Raw genomic sequence first — 13,964 nt, forward strand, 5'->3', positions numbered from 1 at the left:
AGTGTTTTCAGAATCTATATATTTCTACCAAAGAAATGTGCCCACCGTTTGGATACAGCATTTGTGCTTGGCTCTATAGTCAACCAGCCAGACCTCCCATATATGTAAATCAATATTTTCAAATTTCAGAAGACTCAGATTCTTTTTATAATGTACTTTTTATTTTCCTTTTACTATTTGAGATTCAATTTATAGACATGTAACTCAGCTGATTTTTTAAAAAATCAATATAACTCCTTATCTAACATATACAGAAGAATTAAGAGGAAAGTAATTTTAGCATAAGTATTTAGATTTTCAATTCTGTGTAAAATTAAGTGGTCCTATGTTTGTAAATGTATAATCACCATGAATGTGATGGCTATAAAAATGATATAGTATGTTGAATTGGTGACTGAAAATGATGACTGGAATTAGTAATATGATTCTTTAAAATGGTAAAACACTGTTGGCAAACTTTCAGACAAAATAAAGTATCATTTTATTTCACTTTAGACAGTAGTTGTAATTATAGAGAGTTTAATCTGTATTTAAACCACACCAAATGTATGTTGGGTTTACATTTACATGTAAGATAGAATTTGGGTCTAGGTTCTGATAATCAAATAGGTTTTCCTATTGAGCTCTGAAACAGGAATTTTTCCTTGAGGCAGAACAATTCTTTATTTTGCATGTATTCTACTATCTCTGCCCACTAAACACTAATAGCACCCTCCACATTGTGATAACCAAAATTTACCCCACATATAACCAAAATACTCCTAGAGGACAGCATCATTCCCATGGATAACCACTATTTGAGTAGTTATCCATATATGTGGATAATATATGTGTGACTAATATATGTGTGACTCATATATTTGGATATGGATATCCATATGGATTTCATATAGATTAGTACAAATTTTACTTGATGATACCTCTCCATACACATGACATTTGTTAAAATAACAAACATCAGTATTTATTAATCACTGCTTAAATAAAAAAATTAAAAAATAGGTGAGCTTTTCTACTATCATTAAACTGTTGACAATCTTTTTTTAGAATAACCCTGATATTTACAACTATAGCCAATAATAAATCTCATCTTGAACTATAACATCTTTCCACATCTTGAAGTGCATACGTAGCTTTGACTCTGACTGTAGAATTTCAGAGGCCTATGAGTTTACTATTGTCTTAAAACATAAGATGCGCCCCCGTTTTTCTTAGGTTTTGGTCTGGAATCACATGTTCAGAACCCATCAAGACCTTGATGTTTTTAGAACTGTGCCTTTACATCAGGCTGCAAGCCAGCAGGCTGATGAGGTGTCTAGACCATCATACCTCATTTGTCACTAACGTTTCACTCTAATAATGAGAATACTGGAGTTCAGGGACCTGGAGTCACATTTTTGATAGACTTCCTGAACAACTAATTGAACTGCCCAAATCCAAGGTCCTAGCCATATAGATTTTTATTATCTGTACCTCTGCTGGGAAGGTGATACAGCAGGACAAAGACCATCCAATAAGATACCATAATAAGTTACTGACAGCATTCTAATACATACAATAGAAAAACCAACTTTGAGGCAACCTCTTCCAGACTGCCTCTGCTGGGTAGAAATAAGCTGATTGAAAATGTAATAGCTGAAGGCAGTTGCAAGAAAGAGGCATTATGAAATAGGCAAATTAAATTCCCCTGAGCAACCAGAGTGTAGGTAGGACAATAAAAGTGGCATTGACTTTTCCTAGTCCAGTCCGGTTTTCTTTTTATTTCTAACATTAAACAAGCTTCTACAGAGTATAATTCTGATACTGGAAACTTCAAAAGGAAGCCAACAAATACTAGTTATGTAAGGGAGTATGCCCCAGAGTATCAAAAGATAACATTTTTTGCCTGAATATGTTTCTTCAGTGCAGGTCTCGTTTGTCCACTCATATTTCTTAAGCACTTTCAACAATGCCTGGCGTGTAGTATGTTCTCAATAAATAAATGTTGAAAGAATAATTACATGAATGTTCTTTATTGTAAGTCTGGTGATATGCAAGTATTGATAAAATTGAATAGAATAAGTGTCAGATTATATTAGCTGCTTCTTTTCAAGATTATTTGATGGATTTTTTTCTTTTGGTTTAGAATAATAAATTCAGAGTAATATTAAATATAAAAAGTTAATGTTATTAGAAAATACTCTTATTACAGGTATATTCTCTTATCTTTCACATAACTGCATAGGCCTTGCTGTTTTCCTGAAGAACTTAAAATGTTGTTACTGTCTGGTAACATTCATCCAAAGTAAAGAAAAAAGAGGAAATATTAAATGACTATCCCCTATGTCCAAGGTACTTTGCACTTATTACCTTGAAATGCTCACAAAAACTGGATAGCATTTTATAGAATAATTAAGATATAGAAATAGGTGACACTTAGAATTTATATACAAGTGAATCTAATAGCCACTTGTCATTTCTGATCTTATCACGTTAGCAATGCAGTTGAAGAGGTAGGGAGAAAGGCAGGGAGAAAAGAGGGAAGGGGAGGGTACCAGAGAGGGAGGGAGGGAGGGAGGGAGAGAGAGAGAGAGAGAGAGAGAGAGAGAGAGAGAGAGATTGATTGATTGATTGGGGAGAAAAGAAACCTTCTAGTGTGGACTGTGCTGTGCCCAAGCAATTCTACATGTAAAGAAAGGTCTCCATCATCTATACAATCACTGTTACCCATTCTATGATAATTTTAAAGACGAATATTTTAAAAATATTTCCTTTCATCTATCTGTTATGTAAAATAATGGATAGACTGAGTATGCACTCAATGGAGATATGTGGTTCCCTTGCCTTTTTTCATGCAACATATACAGAAAAGGTGTTCTCAATTAACAAAACAAAATGACAAATGATTAATGTGGGGTAATAACTCAAAACAACCCATAACAACTAAGGAAGTAATGAATTAAAACTCTCAATACCAAATTCTTCCTTAAATTCATCTATCTCAGATCATGCAAGTCATATAATTCTATTATTACTATTTTGAGATAGAGTCTTGCTCTGTTGCCCAGGCTGGAGTGCAGTGGCGGGATCTCCACTCACTGCAAGCTCTGCCTCCCAGATTCATGCCATTCTCCTGTCTCAGCCTCCTGAGTAGCTTGGACTACAGGCGTCCGCCACCACGCTCAGCTAATTTTTTTGTACTTTTTAAGTAGAGATGGGGTTTTACCGTGTTAGCCAGGATGGTCTCAATCTCCTGACCTCGTGATCCACTTGCCTCGGCCTCTGAAAGTGCTAGGATTATAGGCCTGAGCCACTGCGCCCGGCCATTCTCTTATTTTTAATTCTGCAAACATCTATGAAGTATTTAATGAGAGTTAGGCTCTCAATTTTCAGTCATTGAATGGTGAATGGTCAGAGTATCATTGTCTTTTATTTTTGTTTCCATTTCTCTAGCAATAGATATATATAAAAGTAAAAGTGCTAGAAGCTCAGTTTGAGTAAATTATTTGTTTGATGCAATTAGAAGAATGCAACCAGTTAATATATTCTGTAGAAACAGCTCTTAATTATTGTTATTTAATACCAATAGCTATCGATTAATGGAATGCATCATGTGCAAGGCAGTATTCAAAGTAATTTACATACATTAATTTTACAGGAGTCTCATGATTTTATATATATATATATAATGTTTTTCCTCATTTTATTAATGAAGAGTCTTACAGACTTGGAAATATACACAGGATCACACAGCTAATAAGTGCAGAAGTGCTATTTTAAAGAGGTTCACTGTCTCCAAAGCCCATTCTCTTCTAGGAGGTCACAAGGACATTAAAAAAGTTCTTTAAAGGCAGTTCCTTCATCGTAAACTGAACCTTCTCTAAAGCCCTAATAGTTCGTATATCTTAGGTTTCTTTAAAGTCAGTATTTTTAAATAATAACTATTTTATGTTCTTTCCCTTTGAACTCTTTCCAATTTCCAAAACCTTGCTTTCAATAGTGGTCCTAAATCTGGGCCCTGATTTGCATCGGCAGGCTCTATGTCATTGTCACAGGCTCTGTTAAGCACAAAATAGATATATGTCTTTCTCGTATTCAGATTACATTTATTTATTACCATGTTTTTCTTCTATGTATCATTCATCATTGAACTTTCATATATAAAATAGTTACTTCCACCTTGATTGTACTACAAGGCAGTCTTCCTTGATAAGCGTAATTCTATTCACATATGGTAATTTTTTCAAACTGGTGAATGCACAGCAATGGCAATTCAAACAGAGACCAAATAGTTGGGGACTACTTAAGCAGGCTTAATGGTTGTAGGTCAGTTGAAAAACCATCCACCTGAGAGTGCTGAAGAACTGGAAGATGAACTTTTCACAGCCATTACTATTTTATAGATAAGCACTTATGGGACAGTAGCTGAATTTTAGATGACTAGAAAAGACTTCTTACCAATTTGTAAAAGGCACATAAAAAAGTACTTGGGAATTACAAGTTAGTGACCTACCTATAATACCCAAAAAGGTATTATGGTGATGCATTAAAAAAATTCATAGTATACTGTGAATATTATTGTATACTATTATACAATAATATTAATATATAATAATGCTATACTATATAATAGTATAGTATACTATGAATAAATAGGAGGCTGAAATTAAAATTAAGGGATTTGGTTTAGGGAGTGGGGTTCATAAGAAAAGGGCAATAGAAAAGGCTAGGGTTGGAGCAATAATGTAAAGGGTAAGAGTAGATGTTGAGTGTTTTAGGGTCTTTTTAGTGAAAAGTTTTATTGCATCAGCAAATGGTTGAAATAGTCCATAGGGGCCTGCAATATTGGGTCCTTTGCATAGTTGTATGTAGCCTAGAATTTTTCATTCGATGGGTGTAGGGAATGCTATGGCAGCCAGAGTAGATATGATAAGTAGTAGGAGGTTGATTATAGGCATATTGTTAAGAAGATTAATTGAACCTCTGATTATAAAGTTTGAAGTTTTATGCAATTATCGGGCTTCTGCCACCTTAACAAACCCTACTTTTAGGTAAGATATGAGGTGATTTGTTAGATTAAGATAATATCATCTATAGGGCGAGGGCACTTTATGAAGTGGGCCCTGTTTCTCTTGTCCTTTCATACTGGGAGAAAAATAAAATAGATAGAAACTGACCTGGATTGCTCCGGTCTGAACTCAGATCACGTAGGACTTTAATCATTGAACAAACGAACGCTTGATAGCAGCTACATCATTAGGATGTCCTGATCCAACACTGAGGTTGTAAACCCTATTGTTGATATGGACTCTAGAATAGGATTGTGCTGTTATCCTTAGGGTAACTTATTCTGTTGATCAAATTATTGGGTCAATATATGTATAATAATTTGCTTAAACTGGTTTATTCTTAGCATACATTGCTCAGAGGTTAGATTATGCCCCAAGGTCACCTTAACCAAAATTTTTAATACAGTGTTTCCATGTAGATTAACAATAATGCAGTGTTACCTAGGAGGAAACATGGAATTGTCAGAAATCATATGCTAAAAGTCTAATTTTTGATTTGATAGTGCTGTATAATTGAGGCAAGAAAATATGTCCTGGCTTTATTAAAGAGGGCTTTTTAAATTCTTTATATGATATTTCCTAATATATTTATTGACAAACTTGTTTCATTTGTCAATGGAAATGTTAACATCACACATTGTAGATAGAACACTTTTAAAACAAATAAAAGTTCTTCCTTATCATCGTGGCTAAATACTTGAATTATTCAACTGCTTTGAGTTACCTAGATTTTCCTGTGGTAATTCATTTCTAACCACTGCCAATACAAACATAATATTGGAGAGCTGAACACTATGAGTACTTTGTCTCATTTTAAAATGTTTATTATATTAGCATCATTTTGCTTAAACATATCACTTGTATACACAAGTTAACATATTTCCAGTGATTAAAATTGAAAACTTTGGAGTGAAAATGCTTGGATAATCATACTAAGGGTTAGTAGAGTCCTAGGAATAATTTAAGGGTTAAAAAACATTAGGTTTTTATTATGCATTAGACACAAAGCTAAAAAGTACTACGAATTATCTGATTTAATCCTCACAACAACCCTATGAGATTATCTTCATTTCACAGATGAGAAAGTCTAAGATAAGGAAGGTTAATTCACTTCCCCAAGGTTAAATCTGGTAAATGTTAAAGCATTTACACACAGTGAGCTTGCTCACTACTGATTTTATTTTGTTCAAGCCTTCTATCTGAAATGTATGTGGGTTTTTTTTTTTGTTTTTTTTTTTGAGACAGTCTTGCTCTGTCACCCAGGCTGGAGTGCAGTGGTGCAATCTCTGCTCACTGTAAGCTCCGCCTCCCGGGTCCACGCCATTCTCCTGCCTCAGCCTCCCTAGTAGCTGGGACTATAGGCGCCCGCCCCCGCATCCCGCTAATTTTTTTTTCTTTTTGAGATGGAGTCTCGCTGTTGCCCAGGCTGGAGTGCAGTGGCGCGATCTCGGCTCACTGCAGGCTCCGCCCCCCGGGGTTCACGCCATTCTCCTGCCTCAGCCTCCCGCGTAGCTGGGACTACAGGCGCCCGCCACCTCGCCCGGCTAATTTTTTGTATTTGTAGTAGAGACGGCATTTCACTGTGTTAACCAGGATGGTCTCCATCGCCTGACCTCGTGATTCACCCGCCTCGGCCTCCCAAAGTGCTGGGATTACCGGCGTGAGCCACCGCGCCCGGCCTGAAATGTATGTTTTTGTTAACTATACTGTGAAATTCAAATTATGCCTCATCGCATCCATAAAATATCCCTTAAACCCCTGTCTTCTCCCTGGTCTAGACTTCCATATTTGTACCCAGTAGGTGCTTATTCATTTTGAGTAAATTAATGAATGAGTGAACAAGTGGAAATAAATTAACGGAAAAACTAAGGGAAAGGAGAATTAGGTTTTAAAATACCTACTATGCACATTTCCCCCTACGATTTAGGCAATGTTCTCAAGACAAATCTCTTGTGTCCATTGTACCGCTAGGATAGTCTTAGAATATATGAGATATTTTAGGTCTCTGGTAGTAGAAGTTTCAACATGGTTAAAGATGAGAATTGTGAGCAATCAATGATACCAATGTTTCTCAACCTATGACCTAGCCAAATGACAAGGAGAGACCTATGAATGCATACATTGGGTTGCTTCAATATATTGTTATCAAAGGAGAGTGTATAAAAATAGTGAGAAAATAACAGACCAGAATATTCCCTGAGACAGACCACTTTCCCAAGACTTGTCTGTTGAGAGGAAAACTCCTAAACCAGCTGAGTTTGGATTTGTGGATGCTTCAAGTATTTTTTTCCATGTATTATTTTTTACACTAAAAGACCTGACAGTCACCAAAAACCTCAGGTCCTGGCTTATTACCAACAGAAAACCTGTTGAAAAGTTAAATAATTTTGCTTTGATCATCTTAAAGTACACATTAAAGACATCTATATTTTAATAGATACATTTACATCGTGTTTGATTATATTTACAAGTATACTTAACAAAATCGTGTGTATTCATACAACACAGAATTTTGTAAATCAGATCTAAAAGGGCTTTTCTTAATTCAAAAATAACAGAATTGTATAAATCTGAGAAGATAATATGGCAATATAATAATGAGGGTCTTCCAGGACTTATGGAAGAAAGAGAACACTGAAGACAGAAGTCATTGTCTTATAAAGCATATATAAAGATGAATAGAGGTTTCTTAGCCATTCATGCTTCTACAGATAAAATAGATAAAAATTGTGCTTGATTTTGTGCTTGTGTTATTCAGCTATACAACAGCAACGAAAATTATTTTCAAAAACAAGAGAAGTTTACTAATAAAAGCATCTAACTCTATAGTAAAAAATTGTGGTCAGTGATAAAGCCTCCCTTTGAGAAATATCTGCCATTTAATGATCATTACTCTGTCCTATTTTTCAAATGTACCTCATTTAATCACATCTGAGCAGCTGAGACTTAGAGAGGTTACAAGAGGCATGCCAAACATCATTCAGCTATTTAAATGGCAGATGCAAGACTAATAGGCCTATCTGTCCCCAAAATTGAGCTTTTAACTGCCCTTTTGACTCACTAGGGAAACATACTGGAATATTTAAAATTAATATCATTATAGCATTATCAGTTTATTTCCTTTCCCAGTGAGAAATGAATCCAACTGGTCAGTCTGATCCAGCAACTCACCCAACATCCTTCAAGCTAAATAACTTAGAGCAAAGAATACACAGAAATTTGTTTCAACAGTTTGGCACTATTAATGTAGCTGATAACTATTTTTTAGATAGAACATTTTGGAATGTCTAATAACCATGAAATTACTGACTTTTTTAATTTATAAAATGCTTTGAGGCTATAATAAAACAGTAATAGAAAAGAAAAATAGTAGTGAATTTCAGTTGTGCAAAATAAGAAAACAACTGGTTGAGAAGAAAAGAATATCAGGTTCTGAATGAACCACAAAATATATGTGTTGTCAGTACTGAATGAGCAATTTTATGATATTAAGTTTTTCTATATTCTGTATGTAGTTTTTGTCAATGCAATTTTGCATCGGGACAATATTCACTTTTTGTCTTTTAATAGATACACATGGCTTATGATGAATATAAGAAACACTTCTCTTTTTAATCATATTTTAGCAATTTCTACATTTTCACTTGCCACTTCAGAGACATTTTAAAATAAGCAGTTGTCTTATTTTTTAAATGATATATTTATGAATTATTTCAGAGAAGCTTCTTTGTATTTCTACTTTTCCGTTCTTTTTTTTTAAAAAAAGATCAGCTTCTATATCAGAAATACTAAAATAAGATGGACATTTCTAAAAGTATGAAAATTAGATTAGAAATCCATAAAGAGCACATATTATATATAGTTAAGTCATCATATGACCCTCCAGTTATATTATAATCCAGTAGATTATTTACTATTTTTATTAATTTTTTTTCTTATTTTCTAGTGGGTTATTAATAGTGACATGTCAGTGACTAAAACAGGTAACATCATTACCCCCCATTTTAGGTAGGGCAGACAGAAACAGAGAGAGGTTATAAACACTTTTACAATAAATAACTTTTTCCATTCAGATCAAGAGAGCTGCTTTAGTGGGCTTTACTTCTTTACCATTTCTGTGAAAATGATAATATGTGATTATGAACAGAACCTAAACCATTGCTGAAATCAGAACATTAATTTCATTTATTATGGCACTCGTTACTCTGCTTGTCACATATGCCAAGCCAAGGCTCTTAGGCAGCATTTAGACAGGACAACCAAACTAAGCAAAATCACACAGTTGTTATCTCTGTCATGCACATTAGCTCCAACTTCAGGAAGCTGAGGTTCGTTACTATGGATTTCTTTATACAGTAACTTTTTCTCAGAATGAGTTGATGTATTTAACTGATGTTGTATAACTCCTTATCAAAAATTAAAATGGCAGACAAAAAAAGACTCAACTACCCACCTCTATTTTAATTTTTCCAATATTTTTTCACCTTAGACTTCTCTCGTGCTATCTCAGTTTATATTTTAATTTCTTCCTGATACACTCCATTGATGGTTTTGTTCCAAATGGTGAAACCTGACCTCATCATCCTTCAACCCAACCTGTCTCTGACTTCTCTGTATCAATTAAGAGTGTGCTGTTTCCCCAGATACCTACACTCACAATTCGCATTATTTTACTTAGTCTTTTTTTCGCCTTTCCAAATTGTAAGACTATCCTTACTTGTGGCTATTTGTATTGATTTTTCTGTCAAAAAAGCTCACATGTATCCCTTTATCTCACGGGCACTACCGCAATGTAGGCTGATATTACTACAAAAGACTCCCAGTTAGTATTTGGATCCTGTTGCTTTGGTCATGCCAGTTACCTCTTCTTAATTTTCCTCGGCCCCTAAAGGGTAAAATTCAAACTACATAGTTTGCTGTCCAGTGTCTTTCACAATTAAGAATCAAAACCAATTTTTATTATGACCCTACTCAATTTTCTACTCAAACCCTTAGCTTGGATGAATGTGTTAGGTGTTCAGTGTGAACCCCTTGTACTTTTGTACATTGGACTTTTGCTTGTATGAAGGTATCAGGAGCAGCTTCTACTTCATTTCCTCTGTTATGTAAGGGGTTTTGCAAACTCCACCTACTCCATAAAGCCTTCCAGGGTCATTAAGATAACAAGGCATTTACTCTTAGCCAAGATATAGGCAGCCAGGATCAGAAACAGGAAAAGTAAAGTTCAGTGGAAGACAAAGCTGAAAATAAACTGGCAAGGAGGATATATGTGTTATAAACAAATATTTAAAAGCTTGCTCATTTAAGGCTTATGCCACTGTAAGGGTCCAAATGTAGGAAGCGCACACAAACACTAAAATTCATTTCACAAGGGTCATTCAGAGAAAGGTACAAGGCTTTAGAGAAAACGAATATTCCATGTGCTGCTGAATCAGCTATATTAAATTCCTTGTTCATGTTTAGAAGTGTGGAGTCTATTAGAAGAATGTCAAATAAAATCAAAGAATTATTTTTTATTGTTGTACCCTGCTGCAAGGTAACAAGAGGCTCAGCTTCACAGTAGTAGAATATCCTATCATCTATTATGACACACACATTAATGTCTCTTTCAATTACAGGTCTAAACTGTTAATTAATTTTGGAAATATTTTTTTCACTCTTAAATCATACCCCTCTCTACAGCCTTTCTAATCTAAAGTGTCATTGCAAATGGGTAGATTAGATTTATTTTAATTAGTGTTCTGTGGTTGTTCACAGCAATATGGATATATGATTCTGGCTCAAATTTGGGTGACTTTAGCATGAATATAGTTTGGTTGGGATAAAAGATTTTTGTCTTCAAAAACTCAGGCAACTATATGTTTACTAAGTCAATTATATGTAATTACAGTAAATGATCTGGGAGTTAACAAATAAAAGGAAAATTAACTCCTGTCAAAATTATAATAGAAATATTTGGGAGCAAGATTTGATGAAAATTTATGTATATAGCATTAAGCCTATTTAAGCAATGATATATATTCGCTTTTTCCCCTTCAACATATTAACATGTGAACATAAGATTTATGCTTATTTAAAATAGTTTGAACAGATTGGAGAGCACAAATAATGCTCTGTGTCTTATTGTTCCCCATATTATGCTCCAAGGTTCTGAAATAAGTTGAAACTAGGGCAGTATCTGGTGTCCTTACCTTACACTGTAATGGGGTTTATATTAAGAGAAGAAAAGGAAAATTGATTTTTTTTTAAAAGAGGGAAAGAAAGCCACTTTAAAATCTGTGTTAAATTTTATGTACTTTTTCCTGAACATACACTATAAATTAACTAACAAGTCTTAGAACAAATAACAAAAACAGTATTATTTAGTGAAGCATATGTATTTCATTTAGGCTAGGACATGCCCCATCATGTCTGAATTTTTATCTGTGCAAGATATAGATTTCAAATTAAAAAATAAATTGTATAATATATCATATACTAAATCATCTGAAAAGTAAGGCTTATCAAACTTATAGGGTATGATTTCAGTTTTTTTGATTTGTATTTTTTTTAATTCACAAACTATTTGAGACATCTGTTCTTCTGGGTAAATGGCAGGATAATAGCAAGCCAGTTCCCCTAATGTAATATTTTACATGAAAGAAAAGTAAGCTAGTGGCACTGGTCATTTCCAATGAACATAGGAAAAGAGGAGATTACAAAACAAAAAGTAATAGATACAGTATAGATAATGGCAGTATGCTATCCAAATCTAAGATATTAGCATTTGTTCCTCAGATGCTACTTTATCTTTTATTTTTTTCACATTATCACACACTAAATCTCCCATAACTAGTTCATTGAGTTAAGTTAAATTTTGGAACTCTTTACAGTTGTTTTGGTAAATTTGCAAGCATTGTAAAAATTAATCAGATAAAATATGAATTTCCTTCATTTTCATTCTGGTAAGGAACGAATAGTTTTCTTATGGTTTACGGTATCATTGTATTCCTTTTGTTGTGTTTCTATTTTACTGCAATAAAAAAGAGTAACAAGAATAAAAAGAGAAATCAAAAAACTAAAATTAAACGAATGAGTTCTCTAAGTCTTATTTTAAAATTTTAAAATTTAAAATATCTGGCCAGGCACAGTGGCTTACACCTGTAATCCAAGCACTTTGGGAGGCTGAGCAGGTGGGTCGCTTAAGCCCAGGAGTTTGAGACTAGCCGGGGCAGCATAGTGAAACCCCGTCTCTACAAAAATATAAAAATTAGCTGGGTATGGTGGTGCGCACTTGTACTCCCAGCTACTAGGAAGGCTAAGGTGGGAGGATCGCCTGAGTCTGGGAAGTGGGGGTTGCAGTGAGCCGAGATTGCACCACTGCACTCCAGCCTGGGTGACAGAGCGAGACTCCATCCCAAAAAACAAAACAAAATGAAATCTGATAAAATGACTAGAATGCAGAGTATCAAAGCATTCAGTCAGCTATATTAAGCATTAGGTCTGATTATTTGCTAATTTATAAACATTAAGTGATTAACTGAATGTTTGACAGACGTGAGAGACTTTGCTGGAAATTCCAGCATCACTGAAATACATCTGAAGAACCTCACTTCTGAATTAAGAAAGTAGTCAATTAAAATAAGATATGCACAAGTTTCACATATTTTGGTAACTATTAGAATTTATGAACAGGACTGTACCAGTTCCAAAGCAAGATGTCAACTTGTGCTTATGTTTACATTTATGAGAAAAAGTCAGATTAATGAGACATACACAAAGCAAAATAGAAAATAATGAAACTATCAAACCACCCTTCAAAAATTTACAAAAGTAATACTCCACTTATAATCTGAATATATGTGATCTCAACAGAAATGAAAATTACAAGGTTGATGACAGAAACTGGAGAGGCAGCCCACCAGGGTCCAGTCTCAGTTCTGCTAATTGTTTAGCCCTGTGACACTGAACAGAGAGGGAAGGACAAAACTTTAGTCTTCTAGATAGTTCTGGTGGATGTGGCTCTAGGTGGCTTTCTCCCATCTTCCTTTTGGAGCTTGGTAGAGAGCAGGCTCAGGAGACCTCAATTAGCTCCCCGGAAGAGCTGCAGTGTTGGTTTGCCTTCTTTCCTAACTTCCTCTTGTCACGTCCCTTTTCTAACAAGGCCATTTTCACAAGCACAAGGATTCCAACCAGGTGCTCCCTGCTCCTTTCCCAATCCGATAATAAATGCAAAGTGGCCTTTCTTCTTCAGTCTAGCTTTGTCCAGCTTAGCATTTTACGCTTTTCGAGTTTTAAGATAACACATTTGTATGTTGCTGTTTTGTATGCTTGTATTCTTTCATCCCCTTCATTGTCTCCTCCCCACACAAATCCTCAATCTGTCAAAAGGACAGTCCACATCTGCTGCTTCAAGAGCCTCACCTCTCCCTTATTTCTTAACCCCTAAATTCTGGTTATTATCACCACTCTCTGTTAAAAAAATATTTTCACACAGGTTAGCAATGTCCTTATAACTTGTAATATCATATATTTTCTTATCTTCTCATATATTTTTAATCTATCCTATATAACTGCTTTATGTAACAGAGTATTTTAATGTAGTAAGAATTTAATAACTATAATTTAAGTTCCATGAAATTGATTTGAAAAATATGTTAAGCACCATTTTCTCTTTTCTTGTGAGTCTGTTAGGGTTCAACAGGGCCCGGCTATAAATCCTGAGTTTTAGATATAATTCCACTCAATTTGTAACTTCAGTCCCTAAATGTCTGTGACTCTCAGTATTCTCTAACTTAAGATGGGAATATAATCATTTCCTGTTCATCTCACAGCACTGTGATAAAGATTAAATGAGTGAATGGTAAAATTTGTGACAAACTGCAAAGCAATAACAAGTTATTATGTGAGAAAATATTTTTGTTCAAACATTATTTT

General features: G+C 34.5%; 1 protein-coding gene across 2 annotated transcripts in view; it reads right to left on the reverse strand.

Annotated features, from left to right (window-relative positions):
* Positions 1-13,964, reverse strand: part of GRID2 (glutamate ionotropic receptor delta type subunit 2) — a 1,458,882-nt gene that overhangs the window by 1,068,402 nt on the left and 376,516 nt on the right. The gene's annotated exons all lie outside the window — the stretch shown is intronic.

The sequence above is a fragment of the Symphalangus syndactylus genome, chromosome 10, assembly GCF_028878055.3.
Source record: "Symphalangus syndactylus isolate Jambi chromosome 10, NHGRI_mSymSyn1-v2.1_pri, whole genome shotgun sequence".
Lineage (NCBI taxonomy): Eukaryota > Metazoa > Chordata > Mammalia > Primates > Hylobatidae > Symphalangus > Symphalangus syndactylus.